Consider the following 16,681-nt stretch of genomic DNA (forward strand, 5'->3'; position numbering starts at 1 on the left):
CCAAGTCAAAGAAATATGTCACAGCCAAATAAAAACAGGAAAATGACCATCCAAAGACATTTAAAATGTACATATACTAAATCTTATTTGAACATATGTGATCATTACCACAGTACATGACATTCAAGGGTAAGAGAATGTTTCTTTTAATTTTCCCCCTTAATTTTACTTTTTAATTTGCTATTTTATGGTCTTTTCCCTTCCAGCTTCCTTGCTTTTCCCTGCAGTAATAACTTGCAATGCCTATAGAATTTTTAAAAATATTTATTTATTTATTTGGCTGCATCACTATCTTTTCATTGCAGCGCACAGGCTCCGCTGCAGCACAAGGCCTCTCTAGTTGTGGTGTACAAGCTTAGCTGCCCCATGGCATGTGCGATCTTAGTTCCTGACAAGGGATCCAACCCACGTCCCATGCACTGGAAGGAGGATTCTCAACCACTGGACCACCAGGGAAGTCGCCAGAATCTTATGTGTAGTTTCTGCAACCTGGGACCTCAGGAAAACTAAACAAGTAAGTGAAACATTTCCTAAAACAACTTTCTTGATCACATTTTATACAATAAGTGTACCCTGGGAAGCAGTGGTCTATACATGTATCTTTTATTGTTTATTCTAATTTTAACTATTCATTCTCTCTTACTTTTTGATACAAGTTCTCAGACCACTCTTTCAAAAATACATGTTGATGACCTACTGTATTCCAGCCCCTCAAATTTTGACTTCCTTGAAAAGTATCTTGAAAAGCAAATATTATATAGTTTCCACATATACGAACAAGGAGATCCAAGCTCAGAAAAATAAAAGTCTGTTCAACCAAGAATTTGAGAGCCAGGACTAGAATCAGGCCTCTATTATTTAATTAGTCTTCCCAGGTTGCTTTTCCAGGCAATGTTTGACAATGATAATCGAATGACAACATTCCAATCCCAAAGAAAGGCAATGCTAAAGAATACTCAAACTACCACACAACTGCACTCATCTCACAGGCTAGTAAAGTAATGCTCAAAATTCTCCAAGCCAGCTTCAGCAATATGTGAACTGTGAACTTCCAGATGTTCAAGCTGGTTTTAGCAAAGGCAGAGGAACCAGAGATCAAATTGCCAGCATCCGAAGGATCATCGAAAAAGCAAGAGAGTTCCAGAACAACATCTATTTCTGCTTTATTGACTATGCCAAAGCCTTTGACTGTGTGGATCACAATAAACTGTGGAGAATTCTGAAAGAGATGGGAATACCAGACCACCTGACCTGCCTCTTGAGAAATCTGTATGCAGGTCAGGAAGCAACAGTTAGAACTGGACACGGAACAACAGACTGGTTCCAAATAGGAAAAGGAATATGTCAAGGTTGTATATTGTCATCCTGCTTATTTAACTTATATGCAGAGTACATCATGAGAAATGCTGGGCTGGAAGAAGCACAAGCTGGAATCAAGATTGCCAGGAGAAATATCAATAACCTCAGATATGCAGATGACATCACCCTTACAGCAAAAAGTGAAGAACTAAAGAGCCTCTTGATGAAAGTGAAAGAGGAGAGTGAAAAAGTTGGCTTAAAGCTCAACATTCAGAAAACTAAGATCACAGCATCTGGTCCCATCACTTCATGGCAAATAGATGGGGAAACAGTGGCTGACTATTTTTCTGGGCTCCATAATCACTGCAGATGGTGATTGCAGCCAGGAAATTAAAAGACGCTTACTCCTTGGAAGGAAAGTTATGACTAACCTAGACAGAATATTCAAAAGCAGAGACATTACTTTGTCAACAAAAGTCCATCTGGTCAAGGCTATGGTTTTTCCAGTAGTCATGTATGGATATGAGAGTTGGACTATAAAGAAAGCTGACTGCCGAAGAATTGATACTTTTGATCTGTGGTGTGGAGAAGACTTTTGAGAGTCCCTTGGACTGCAAGGAGATAGAACCAGTCCATCCTAAAGGAGATCAGTCCTGGGTTTTCATTGGAAGGACTGATGCTGAAGCTGAAATTCCAATACTCTGGCCACCTGATGCGAAGAGCTGACTCATTTGAAAAGACCTTGATGCTGGAAAAGATTGAGGGTGGGAGGAGAAGGGGACGACAGAGGATGAGATGGTTGGATGGTATCACCGACTCAATGGACATGGGTTTGGGTGGGCTCCAGGATTTGGTGATGGACAGGGAGGCCTGGCGTGTTGCAGTTCATGGGGTCGCAAAGAGTCAGATGCTGAGCGACTGAACTGAAACTGGAATTTGACAATGAGGGGAAGTGCAGCTTTCATCTATCAATTGTGGTGTCCCACATGAATTATCTGCATATTCCTTCTTAAATACACCATGTTCTTTCATGCGTCTGTGCCTGTCCTACATGCTGATCTCCTTACCTAGAACAGCTACCTTACCACTGACAAACTCATATTCCACCTTCAAATGTTAGCTCAGATGTTATCTAAAGGAATCCTTCTCTGATCCTTTTACAATACTCAAGAATTCATCTCTCTCTCTCTACAAGATCTCTCTATAGTATTTACGGGGCTTCCCAAGTGGCACCAGTGGTAAAGAACTACCTACCAATTCAGGAGACATAAGAGACTCAGGTTCGATCCCTGGGTTGGGAAGATCCCCTGGAGGAGGGCATGGCAACCCACTCCAGTATTGCTGCCTGAAGAGTCCCATGGACAAAGGAGTTTGGCAGGCTCCAGTTCCTAGGGTCGCAGAGTCACATACAACTGAAGTGACTTAGAGCACACATACATATGTACATACAGCACATCCTTTTTAGGCTAAAAATTCCTTAAAGTATAGAAACTCATTTCTATATCAACAGTGCCAGATACCACATCAGACACAGAGCAAATACTCAATAAACATGGGTTAGAATGGGGGTAAAGAGAAGATAATGCACAAACTGTGCCAAGTACAGGGTGTAACATCAGGCTTCCCCAGGCCCTAATCTAGGCAGTGTATCTCACTTCACATACATCCATACTGCAGCACTGCTCCACAGCCATACTGTGGCATTCTTCCACATTATCTTTCTAAGTGGTCACTGCATTTCAGCTAATAAGCCTACCAGACCTGATGTAAACTTGCCAAGAACCATGTAAAATGTAAAATACAGAAATTAAGCACTAAAAATTAAAACAACAATTTCATAACTATGGTTCAGGCTGCTCCTGCTGCTGCTGCTGCTAAGTCACTTTAGTCGTGTCTGACTCTGTGCGACCCCATAAACGGCAGCCCACCAGGCTCCCCCGTCCCTGGGATTCTCCAGGCAAGAACACTGGAGTGGGTTGCCATTTCCTTCTCCAATGCATGAAAGTGAAAAGTCAAAGTGAAGTCGCTCAGTCATGTCTGACTCTTAGCGACCCCGTGGACTGCAGCCTACCAGGCTCCTCCATCCACATTATCCATCCACATTATGGGATTCTCCAGGCAAGAATACTGGAGTGGGGTGCCACTGCCTTCTCCGATGGTTCAGGCTGGCAGTTCTCAAAATAAGCAAAGCAAGAAAAAGTTCTACACCCAGCTGTTACTAAAGTTGAAAGTGAAGCAGAAAGAAAAATACTCAAATTCAATGGACAACAGTTTAAATCACTGTTCATGGAAATGATAAATTTCAGTGTTTAGTTTGTTTTGCATGAGTATGTATATTTGTATTAATCTGAGAAACCACTTACTGTCCAAACATTACATTGATTTGTTATTAAACATTTTAATAAAACTACAAAAACAAATATGTATCTGTCCTTCCACACAAAATATGACTGGCTGTAATTTATCACAAATAGATCAGCAAAAGAGAAAACAACTTGTTCATAAGCCTAACCCTATCCACTATGTATTTATCAGGTTGGTGCAAATGTAATTGTGGTTTTGCACTGATCAACTTTGCCATTTGATATTGGAATACATTCTTAAACAAATGTGGTTATGTTATACATCATTTTAATGTGCATTTCTCTATATATTTTTTTACCAATGATTTATTACTTGCTATTTATTTTACATTTATTTTAGACTACAGAAATGATGCTAGACAAAAAGCAAATTCAAGTGATTTTTTTATCCAAGTTCAAAATGGGTCATAAAGCAGCAGAGACATCTCTCAACATCAACAATGCAGTTGGCCCAAGAACTGCTAACATATAGTGCAGTGGTGGTTCAAGAAGTCTTGCAAAGGAGACAAGAGCCTTGAAGAGGAGGAGCACAGTGGCTGGCCACTGGAGTGGACAATGACCAACTGCAAGCCTAGACAGCATATTAAAAAGCAGAGACATTACTTTGGCAACAAAGGTCCGTCTAGTTAAGGCTATGGATTTTCCAGTAGTCATGTATGGATGTGAGAGTTGGACTATAAAGAAAGCTGACCACCAAAGAATTGATGGTTTTGAACTGTGGTGTTGGAGAAGACTCTTGAGAGTCCCTGGGACTGCAAGGAGATCCAACCAGTCCATCCTAAAGGAGATCAGTCCTGGGTGTTCATTGGAGGGACTGATGTTGAAGCTGAAACTCCAATACTTTGGCCACCTAATGTGAAGAGCTGAAACATTTGAAAAGCCCTGATGCTGGGAAAGATTGAGGGCAGGAGGAGAAGGGGACGACAGAGGATGAGATGGTTGGATGGCATCACCGACACAATGGACATGGGTTTGGGTGGACTCCCAGGAGTTGGTGATGGACATGGAGGCCTGGCGTGCTGCAGTTCATGGGATTGCAAAGAGTCGGACACGACTGAGCAACTGAACTGAACTGCAAGCCATCATCGAAGCTGATCCTCTTACAACTACTCAATGTCGACCATTCTACATTTGAAGCAAACTGGTAAGGAGAAAAGGTTCAGTAAGTGGGTGTCTATGAGCTGACTGCAAATCAGAAAAACCAGTTTTGAAGTGTCACCTTTCCTTATTCTACAAAACAACAATGAACCACTTCTCAAATGGACTGTGACATGCAACAAAAAGTGGATTTTATCTGACAACCAGCAATGACCAACCCAAGAAGAAGCTCCAAAGCATTTCCAAAGCCAAACTTGTACCAAAAAACGTCATGGTCGCTGTTTGGTGGTCTGCTGCCTGTCTGACCACTACAGCCTTCTGAATCTTGGCAAAACCATTACATATGAGAAGCATGCCCAGCAAACTGATGAGATGCACCAAAAACTGCAACACCTGCAGCCAGCATTGGTCAACAGAATGGGCCCAATTCTTCTCCATGATAATGCCCAAAAGCATGTTGCACAACCAACGCTTCAAAAGTTGAACTGGGCTGCGAAGTTTTGTTTTGCTTCATCCACCATACTCACCCAACCTCTTGCCAACTGACTACCACTTCTTCAAGCAGCTCAACAACTTTTTGTAGGGAAAACATTTTCACAACCAAAAGGAAGCAGAAAATGCTTTCCAAGAATTCCGTTGAATTCCGAAACATGGATTTTTACACTATAGGAATAAACAAACTTATTTCTCATTGGCAAAATGTACTGATGATTGTAATGGTTCCTATTTTGACTAAAAAAGATGTGTTTGAGCCCAGTTATAATGATTTAAAAAATCATGGTCTGAAACTTCAACTACTTTTTCAAAACTTAAGACAAAACCCTGAATGCCCATATATCCAGAAAAAGTCTGAAAAGATACATGCACCCCAAATTTCATAGGAGCACTATTCACAATAGCCAAGACAGGGAAACAACCTAAATGCCCACTGACAGATGAATGGATAAAGAGGATGTGGTGTATATGTACAACAGAATATTACTCAGCCACACAAAAAAAGAGTGAAATAATGCCATTTGCAGCTACAGAGATGGACCTACAGATTATCATTCTAAATGAAGTCAGAAAGAGAAAAACACCGTATGATATCAATTATATGTGGAATCTAAAATATGACACAAATGAACTTATGTACAAAACAGAAACAGACTCACTGACATAGAGAACCGATTAGTGGTTGCCAAAGGGGCGAAGGGGAAAGGAAGAGTTAGACTGGAAATTTGGGACTAGTAGATGCAAGCTATGACATATAGAGAATGGGGGCTTCCCAGGTGGGTTAGCAATAACAGCCAGCCGATGCAGGAGATGTAAGAGACATGGGTTTGAACCCTGGGTCAGGAAGATCTCCTAGAGGAGGGCTTGGCAACCCACTCCAATAATCTAGCTTGGAGAATCCCACAGACAGAGGAGCCTGGTGGGCTACAGTCCATGGGGTCGCAAACAGTGGAACACGACTGAAGCAACTTTGCACATATACAGAATGGGTAAACAACAAGCTTCTACTAGATAACACAGGGAACCATATTCAATATTCTGTAATAAACCATAATGAAAAAGTTTATGCATAACTGAATCACTTCACTGTGCACCAGAAACTAACACAACCTACAATCTTATAAATCATCTATGCTTTATAAAACCAAAACAAACAAAAAATCCTGAATGCTCAATGCAAAAACAACTGAAATGATTCACAAAAGAAGTTGCAAAATCTTCTACCCAGTGGCTCTTGCTAACCTATTATCTGAGTTTCATCTATGAAATCACCAGTTTGAATTAAAGGACTGAAAATTCCCCTTTGCAAATCAAAACTGCAAGACACCATCTGACACACATTAGGATACCTATCATCAAAAAACAATATAATGTGTTGGTGGTGATGGGGAGAAACTGGAACCTTTGTGCAAAGCTAGTGGAAATGTAAAGTGGTATACCTACTGTGGAAAATGGTTTGGCAACTGCTCAAAAAATTAAACAAAATTACCATATTATCAATCAATTTCACTTCAAGGTGTTATATATACCCAAAAGAATCAAAAGCAGGGACTTGAACAGATATCTGTACCATCATGTTCCTAGCAAGCTATTCCCAATAGTTAAAACGTGAAAGCAACACAAGTGTCAGTGGATACACATAAATAAGGTATATACATGCAAAGGAACATTATTCACTCTTTAATAAATTCTGACATATGCATCCTATAAGTAAACCTTGAAGACATGCTAAGTGAAATAAATCAGTCAAAAAAAGGAAATACTGTGTGATTCTACAAACAGGAGGTACCTAGAGAAGTCCGTGTCACAGAAACAGAAAGTGGTGGTGGTTGCCAGGAGTTGGGGGAGGGAAGACATGGAACTATGTTTAACGCGTACAGAGATCAGCTTGGGAAGATGATTAACTTCTGGAGATGGGTGATGGTGATGGTACAATATTAATGGACTTAATGCCACTTAATGCCACTTTAACTACAATGGTAACCTTTGTTATATTTTACCCTACACACACAAAGATCCCTTTCAGCTACCTTTAAGAAGCAACTACCTTTTTTCTTCCTTATTAAACAATATTTCTCACAAAAAATAAACTGCTTATATATTGCCAATCAACACACATTCTATCAAATTTCTTCCCACAGCAGGGCCTACTTCTACAGGTTTAAGTAGAGCAAGTAAAATAAGAACTTTTAGTTTCCTGGTTTTATTTTTTAAATCAAGTTTACTGAAGTGTATTTTTAAAAAAACAAAGTGCACCTATTTTAAGTATACAGCTAAAGAAGTTTTGACACATGTATATACATGCACACAATACCAAAATAAAGAACATTTTCATCACCCTAAAAAGCTCCTCTACGTGGCTCAACAAGCAATCCCTCTTCCTACGTTCCCACACCTCCATCCCATACAGCTACTCATCTGCTTCCTATTATTATAGGTTTGCATTTTCCAAAATTTCACATGAACTCAAGTTGTCACACTATTTTCTACTACTATTAGCAATATATGAGTTGAACTGCTCCATGTCTTTGACAACACTTGGTATTTAAGTCTTACCAATTACAACCATTACAACCATCTAGGGGATGTGCAGTTTTCCCTCAGTGATTTTTATGTGCATTGCCATCATGAATAACGTTGACAGGCATCTCTGCATGTGATTACTGGCATCCAGGTATCATCCTTTGCAAAGCAGTCATTCATAAATGTGACCATATGGTTTATTTAGGTTATATAAGACTTTTGATTATTTTTAAGAATTTTTTATACTTTTTAAATAACAAGTCTTTTGTCTGAGATAGATATACTGTTAAGCTTCTGTGGAAGTGTGAGGTTAAGGATCAATATAAATTTTTCTTCCACCAAGATATAAACAGTTCTTGAAAAAGACTATGTCCTTTCCCCAGTGAATTACACTGGCATCTCTACCAAAAATCAGCTGGATATACATGTAAGTCTACTTCTGAACTCAACTCTGTTCCATTGATCTACACATCTACCCCTGTGCTAATACCATTTTGTCTTGATTACTATAGCTATATAGAAAGTCTTGAAATCAAGCACTATAGTCCTACAATCTTCCGCCCCCCAAAATTGTTTTGCCAATTCTAGGTCCTTTGTATTTCCATATGACTAAGAGAATCAGTCTGTCCATTTCTAAAAAAGAAGCTGCTATGATTTTTATTGGGATTGCATTAACTCTATAAACCAATTTGGGGAAGACGGACATCTACAAGTCCTTTGTTCCACAAACATGCTATATTGTTCCATTTACTTTGGTGTTGCTTTATTCCTCTCGAGTGTTTTACAATTTTCAATAAATAGGCTGCATATATTTTGTTAAAATGTATCCCTAAAGTATTTCACTATTTTGGATGCTACTGTAAATTGAATTGCTTTTCTTTTAAACTTCATTTTCCAACCATCAATTGATAGCATTTTAGTTTAATTTTTATTAAACTAAAAAAAACTGTACTGACTTGTATCTTATGACTTGCGAAACTCACTTATTAGTTCCATAGACTCTTTAGGATTTTCTACATATGCAATAAAGTCACTTGCATACATAAGAAATATTCTTTTTCAACCTGGATGTCTTTTTCTTTTTTCTTTGCCTTACTCCATTGACTTGAACTTTTTACAGAACAATGGTAACAGTGAATACAAGCATTTTTATTTCTCAATCTCAGAGGAAAAGCATTCAGTGTCTCACTATGAAATATGATATAAACTGTAGATGTCTTTAGATATAGGAAATTCCTTTATATACCTAGCTTGCTGAATAAGTATCACATTTTGTAAAAATTTTCTACACTTGAGATATGATTTTTCAGTTTTCTTCTACTCACACGGTGAGTTAATCAATTGGTTTTTAAATTTCAACCTGCAACGCATTCTTGGGACAAATCCTTCCTGCTCATGATGTATTTTCCCTTTTATATATCAATGAATTTAATTTGCTAATATTGTGTTAAAGATTACTGGGTCTAAGTTCACAGAGATACTGGCCTATGGATCTGTTACTTCTCTGCCATCATGGTGATGCTGACGAAATGAACTGTTTCTTCATTCATGTTTTTTTTGGTAAGAATTTTGTGTAAGAATGGCATTGTTGCTTCTTGTTTCATTGCTTTTTGTTTATTTTCTATCTTATTTATTTACCTTTATTATTTCCTTCCTTCTACTTACTTTGGATTCAACTTGTTCTTATTTGTTAACTTCTTAAGAAATATGCTCAAAGTAATGGGTTTTGGACCCTTCTGATTTTTCAAATAAAAATATTTAATTTTTTATATTTTCTGCTCCCATCACTCAGTTCAAATATTTTCTAATATTCTTATGATTTATTTAACCCAGAGATACATGAGAACTACATTAATTTCTAAATGTTTGGAATTTCCTAAGTATCTTTTTGTTTTTTCTTCCTAATCTAATTCCTCTAGTCAAAAAATATACACCTCGAAGATTTCATCATTTAAAAGAGATTAATGTCAATTTAACAGTTCACACAACATCGCTAATCATCAGGGAAATATTGACGGGATACCACCTCATACCCAGAATGGCTATCGTCAAAAAGACCACAGATAACAAATGTTGAAAGAATGTGTAAAAAAGGGAACTCCTGTACACTGCTGGTGGGACTGTAAACTGGTGGCGTCACTGTGGAAAGCGGTTAGGAGGTTCCCCCAAAAAACTAAAAATAGAACTACCATGTGATCCAGCAATTCCATTGCTGGGTATACGTGTAAAATAAATAAGCTACAAGGCTATATTGTACAGCACAGGGAATATAGTCAATATTGTATAACAACTATAAATATGACCTTAAAAACTGTGAATCACTATTATTTATGTGATACACTTGAAACATATAATACACTACATCAACTACACCATAATTAAAAAATTGTGGATTTGTTGATTTCTCTTTTTAGTTCTGATAATTTGTTTGATTTCTTAAAGCTCTATTTTTGGACACATACATTTATAATTCTCAGATGTTCCTGATCAACTGATCTTTTCTTCTGGTGTATCCAATATTTTGTTAAGGCCATTCAGTAAATTACTCATTTAGTTATTGTATTTTCAGCTCTACAATTTTTCTTTGATTCTTTTTCTAGTTTCCATCTCTATTCAAATTCCCTCTCTCTTCATTCATTAATTATCAGAGTATGTTTTAATTCTTTCAACATATTTATAATGGCTGTTTTGAAATCTGTGTCTGCTAAATCCATATTTGTTTCACCTGATTCAGGAGCTGAGACAACTTCAACTCTTATCAAAGTCACACTGACATCAGTCTCTTTCACTTCCTTCACTGACTGCTAAGCAAGCTCCCTATAAAATTTTCTCTAAGTAATACACCATGTTAAATTCCAACAAAACTACTATAAGCATACCTCAGCAGTATTGCAGGTTCAGTTGCAGACCACTGCAATTTAAAACAAATATCACAATAAAGCAAATCATGAATTTTTTAGTTTCACAGTACATATAAAAGTTATGATTAAACTATACTGTAGTCTATTAAGTCTGCAACAGCATTATGTCTAAAATAAACAATGTATAACCTTAACTAAAAAATACTTTATTGCTAAAAAATACTAACCATCAATACTGAGCCATCAGGTAGTCATAATCTTTTTGTTGGCAGAGGGAGGGTCTTGCCTCTATGCTGATGGCTGCTGTCTATTCAACGTAGTAGGTGCTAAAAGTTGAGGTAGCTGTGTGGCAATAAGACAACCATGAAGTCTGCCATATCAACTGACTCTTCCTTTCATGAACTATTTCTCTGTAGCATGTAATGCTATTTGATAGGATTTTACAAACAGAATTTCCTTTACAATTAGAATCAATCTTCTCATACCCTGCTGCTGCTCTCTCTGCCAAGTTTATGTAACATGCTAGATTCCTCTGCTGTTGCTTCAACAATCTTCACCTCCACCAGCAGTAGATTCCATCTCAAGAAGCCATTTTCTTTGCTCATCCCTGAGGAGCAATTCCTCAACCATTAAAGTTTTGTCAAAAGTTTGCAGCAGTTCAGGCTCCGCTTCTGATTCTAGTTCTCTATTTCCACTTCACATCTGCAGTTACTTCTCCACTGAAGTCTAGAACGCCTCACAGCCATCCATGACGGTTAGAATTAACCTCTTTCAAAATTCTCTTAATGTTGATATTTTGACCTCTTCCAATGAATTCGTGTTTCTAACACCATACAGAATGCTGGGCTCTTTCCAGAACACTTCCAATTTCCTTTGCCCAGATCTATCAGAGGAATCACTATGGCAGCTAGATGCTTTCAAAGCACACTTCTTTCTCAACAGTGGGTTTAACATACTGAGTAAATCATGTTGTCAGACGTACTGTGGTGGTCAAAATGATAAATGAGCACTGGCTTCAACTTAAAGTCACCAGCTACATTAGCCCCTAACAAGACAGTCAGTCTGTCCTTTGAAGCTTTGCAGCCAGGCACTGACTTCTCTTTAGCTACAGAAGTCCTACATGGCATCATCTTCCAGTAGAAGGAAGATGTCACACATTTTCAGTGTCGACACTGAAAATCTGTTGTTTAGTGTTGCTATCACAAAGAATTATCTTAGCTAGACTGTCTGGATAACTTGCTGCAGCTTCTTCATCAGCATTTGCTGCTTCACCCTGCACTCTCATGTTATGGAGACAGCTTCATTCCTTAAACCTCATGAACCAATCTCTGCTAGCTTCAAACTTTTCTTCTGCAGCCTCCCTATAGCTCTCAGCCTTCATATAATTCAAGAGACTTAGGGCCTTGCTCTGGATTAGGCTTTGGCTTAGGGGAATGTCGTAGCTAGTTTGATCTTCTATCCATACACTAAAACTTTTTCCATATCAATATTAACACTATTTTGCTTTCTTATCATTTATTTGTGTGTTCAGTGAAGGAGGACTTTAATTTCCTTCAGGAACTTTTCCTTTGCACTCACAACTTGGTTAAATGTTTGGCACAAGAGCTTTCATTCTATCTCAGCTTTTGACATGCTTTTTTCACTAAGTTTAATCATTTTTCTTTCAATGTGAAACTTTTTAAAAATTTTATTTATTTTTGGGCTGCGCTGGCTCAGGATTTTCTCTAGCTGCAGCAAGTGGGAGCTACGCTCTAGTTGCCGTGCACGGGCTTCTCACTGCAGTGGCTTCTCTTAGAGCTGGCCACAGGCTCTAGGGAGCACAGGCTTCAGTGCTTGTAGCACGAGGGCTCAGCAGCTGCAGTTCCCAGGCTCAGTAGTTGTGGTACAAAGGTCTTAGCTGCTCCGAGGCATGTGGGATCTTCCTGGACCAGGGACTGAACCCGTCTTCTGCACTGGCAGGAGGATTCTTTATCACTGAGCCACCAGGGACGCCTTAAGCTTAACCATTTTTAGTTTTTGATTTAAAGTGACAGACATGCAACTCTTCCCTTCACTTGAATACTTGGGAGCCACTGCAGAGTTATCAGTTGGCCTAATTTCAATATTGGCGTCTCAGGGAATAGGGGTGCTCAAGGAGAAGAAGAGAAATGAAAATTGGAGAAAACTGCAATAAGTTTAACAGAACACAAACAACATTTATCAATTAAGTTTGTGGTCTTACATGAATGTGATTCATAGTACCCCAAAACAATCACAATAGTAACACCAAAGATCACCAATCACAAATCACCATCACAAATAAAGTAATAAGAATAAATTTGAAATACTGCAACAATTACCAAAATGTGACACAGAGACATGAAGTGAACACACGCTGTTGGAAAAATGGTGCTAAATAAACCTGCTTGATACAGGGTTGACACAAATGTCAATTTCTTTAAAATGCAGTATCTGCAAAGCACAATAAAATGAAGTATACTTATACAAAATTTAGAAGGTTATGTGATATCCAGAAGAGAAGATCTATCAACCCACAAACCTGAATTCAAATCCCAGATCTGGTTCAATAATCTTGGACTAATTAACAAATCTTTCTCTTTTTTCATTTCTCTTTCATAGAGTTATCATGACAATCAGCCCTAAGTATACACCAGGAAAACTAGTGTCTACAAATGAATCATAACAAGTGAATTTTGGTGCACACACATCTTAAAAGATGAAAAATATTGTAACATGACTTTCTAAGGGCAAAATGGGATGATTCACATTCTAGTCACAAAGTGCTGCATGATGAAGACCTTCTCGTTGAAGGATAAAATGGGTGAGAATAGCATATATGCTTTTGTCCTTAAAAATACTGGATTGGCCAAAATGTTCATTCAGGAATGTATTGGAAAACCCAAAGGAACTTCTTAGCCAACGCAATATAGCACTAACTCAGTATTTCTTGGGTTTGGGAAGACTAATCTATAATATTATCAACTCAATTTCACCATCATAATTAGAGTGCTGCTATCTGTCTTTGTATTCATCTTCTGACTTAACTGATAATAGTAAACAATTTTCCTGTGTCAATTTTCATCTGTCAGTATGAGCAGAAAAAAAAATACCTCAACTCGCAACTATGTTCAATGAAAACGGAAAGAAAAAAAAAGACTAGACTTAAATGGCATCTACAGACTTTTATTATATCTTTTTGGAAGATGCAATACTTTGGCCAACACATAAAACTGAAGGATAATAGTGATATTCCATTACTATATCCTCCTTATTATTACTACATCCTGCTTATTTAACTTCTATGCAGAGTACATCATGAGAAACGCTGGGCTGGAAGAAGCACAAGCTGGAATCAAGATTGCCGGGAGAAATATCAATAATCTCAGATATGCAAATGACACTACCCTTATGGCAGAAAGTGAAGAGGAACTAAAAAGCGTCTTGATGAAAGTGAAAGAGAAGAGTGAAAAAGTTGGCTTAAAGCTCAACATTCAGAAAACAAAGATCATGGCATCTGGCCCCATCACTTCATGGCAAATAGATGGGGAAACAGTGTCAGACTTTATTTTGGGGGGTTCCAAAATCACTGCAGATGGTGACTGCAGCCATGAAATTAAAAGACACTTACTCCTTGAAGAAAAGTTATGACCAACCTAGATAGTATATTCAGAAGCAGAGACATTACTTTGCCAACAAAGGTCCATCTAGTCAAGGCTATGGTTTTTCCAGTAGTCATGTATGGATGTGAGAGTTGGACTGTGAAGAAGGCTGAGTGCTGAAGAATTGATGCTTTTGAACTGTGGTGTTGGAGAAGACTCTTGAGAGTCCCTTGGACTGCAAGGAGATCCAACCAGTCCATTCTGAAGGAGATCAGTCCTGGGTGTTCTTTGGAAGGAATGATGCTAAAGCTGAAATTCCAGTACTTTGGCCACCTCATACGAAGAGTTGACTCACTGGAAAAGACTCTGATGCTGGGAGGGATTGGGGGCAGGAGGAAAAGGGGATGACAGAGGATGAGATGGCTGGATGGCATCACTGACTCGATGGACGTGAATTTGAGTGAACTCTGGGAGTTGGTGATGGACAGGGAAGCCTGGTGTGCTGCAATTCATGGGGTCGCAAAGAGTCGGACACGACTGAGCGACTGAACTGAACTGATCCTCCTTCTAGGTTATTCAATAATTCTGCTGTATTCTTGCTATTTCAGTGCTCGGGCACTGAATCTACAGCCAAGATTACTCTACCCAGCAAGGATCTCATTCAAAATTGATGGAGAAACCAGAAGCTTCACAGACTTGCCAAGCAAAATTTCAGAGAAGTTAGTACCATCAAACCAGCTTTACAACAAATTTTATTTTTATTTTTTTTTTTAATTTTATTTTTTATTTTTTAAATTTTAAAATCTTTAATTCTTACATGCGTTCCCAAACATGAACCCCCCTCCCACCTCCCTCCCCACAACATCTCTCTGGGTCATCCCCATGCACCAGCCCCAAGCATGCTGCACCCTGCGTCAGACATGGACTGGCGATTCAATTCTTACATGATAGTATACATGTTAGAATTCCCATTCTCCCAAATCATCCCACCCTCTCCCTCTCCCTCTGAGTCCAAAAGTCCATTATACACACCTGTGTCTTTTTTCCTGTCTTGCATACAGGGTCGTCATTGCCATCTTCCTAAATTCCATATATATGTGTTAGTATACTGTATTGGTGTTTTTCTTTCTGGCTTACTTCACTCTGTATAATCGGCTCCAGTTTCATCCATCTCATCAGAACTGATTCAAATGAATTCTTTTTCACGGCTGAGTAATACTCCATTGTGTATATGCACCACAGCTTTCTTATCCATTCATCTGCTGATGGACATCTAGGTTGCTTCCATGTCCTGGCTATTATAAACAGTGCTGCGATGAACATTGGGGTACATGCGTCTCTTTCACTTCTGGTTTCCTCGGTGTGTATGCCCAGAAGTGGGATTGCTGGGTCATAAGGTAGTTCTATTTGCAATTTTTTAAGGAATCTCCACACTGTTCTCCATAGTGGCTGTACTAGTTTGCATTCCCACCAACAGTGTAGGAGGGTTCCCTTTTCTCCACACCCTCTCCAGCATTTATTGCTTGCAGATTTTTGGATCGCAGCCATTCTGACTGGTGTGAAGTGGTACCTCATTGTGGTTTTGATTTGCATTTCTCTAATAATGAGTGATGTTGAGCATCTTTTCATGTGTTTGTTAGCCATCCGTATGTCTTCTTTGGAGAAATGTCTATTTAGTTCTTTGGCCCATTTTTTGATTGGGTCGTTTATTTTTCTGGAATTGAGCTGCATAAGTTGCTTGTATATTTTTGAGATTAGTTGTTTGTCAGTTGCTTCATTTGCTATTATTTTCTCCCATTCAGAAGGCTGTCTTTTCACCTTGCTTATATTTTCCTTTGTTGTGCAGAAGCTTTTAATTTTAATTAGATCCCATTTGTTTATTTTTGCTTTTTTTTCCAGAATTCTGGGAGGTGGATCATAGAGGATCCTGCTGTGATTTATGTCTGAGAGTGTTTGGCCTATGTTCTCCTCTAGGAGTTTTATAGTTTCTGACCTTACATTTAGATCTTTAATCCATTTTGAGTTTATTTTTGTGTATGGTGTTAGAAAGTGATCTAGTTTCATTCTTTTACAGTGGTTGACCAGTTTTCCCAGCACCACTTGTTAAAGAGATTGTCTTTACTCCATTGTATATTCTTGCCTCCTTTGTCAAAGATAAGGTGTCCGTATGTGTGTGGATTTATCTCTGGGCTTTCTATTTTGTTCCATTGATCTATATGTCTGTCTTTGTGCTAGTACCATACTGTCTTGATGACTGTGGCTTTGTAGTAGAGCCTGAAGTCAGGCAAGTTGATTCCTCCAGTTCCATTCTTCTTTCTCAAGATTGCTTTGGCTATTCGAGGTTTTTTGTATTTCCATACAAATCTTGAAATTATTTGTTCTAATTCTGTGAAAAATGTGGCTGGTAGCTTGACAGGGATTGCATTGAATTTGTAAATTGCTT

The 16,681-nt window shown here is 38.4% G+C and overlaps 1 protein-coding gene across 2 annotated transcripts in view; it reads right to left on the minus strand.

Annotated features, from left to right (window-relative positions):
* The window catches only part of FOXJ3 (forkhead box J3), a 151,134-nt gene that overhangs the window by 49,358 nt on the left and 85,095 nt on the right, over positions 1-16,681 (minus strand). The gene's annotated exons all lie outside the window — the stretch shown is intronic.

This window comes from Capra hircus, chromosome 3 (assembly GCF_001704415.2).
Source record: "Capra hircus breed San Clemente chromosome 3, ASM170441v1, whole genome shotgun sequence".
NCBI lineage: Eukaryota > Metazoa > Chordata > Mammalia > Artiodactyla > Bovidae > Capra > Capra hircus.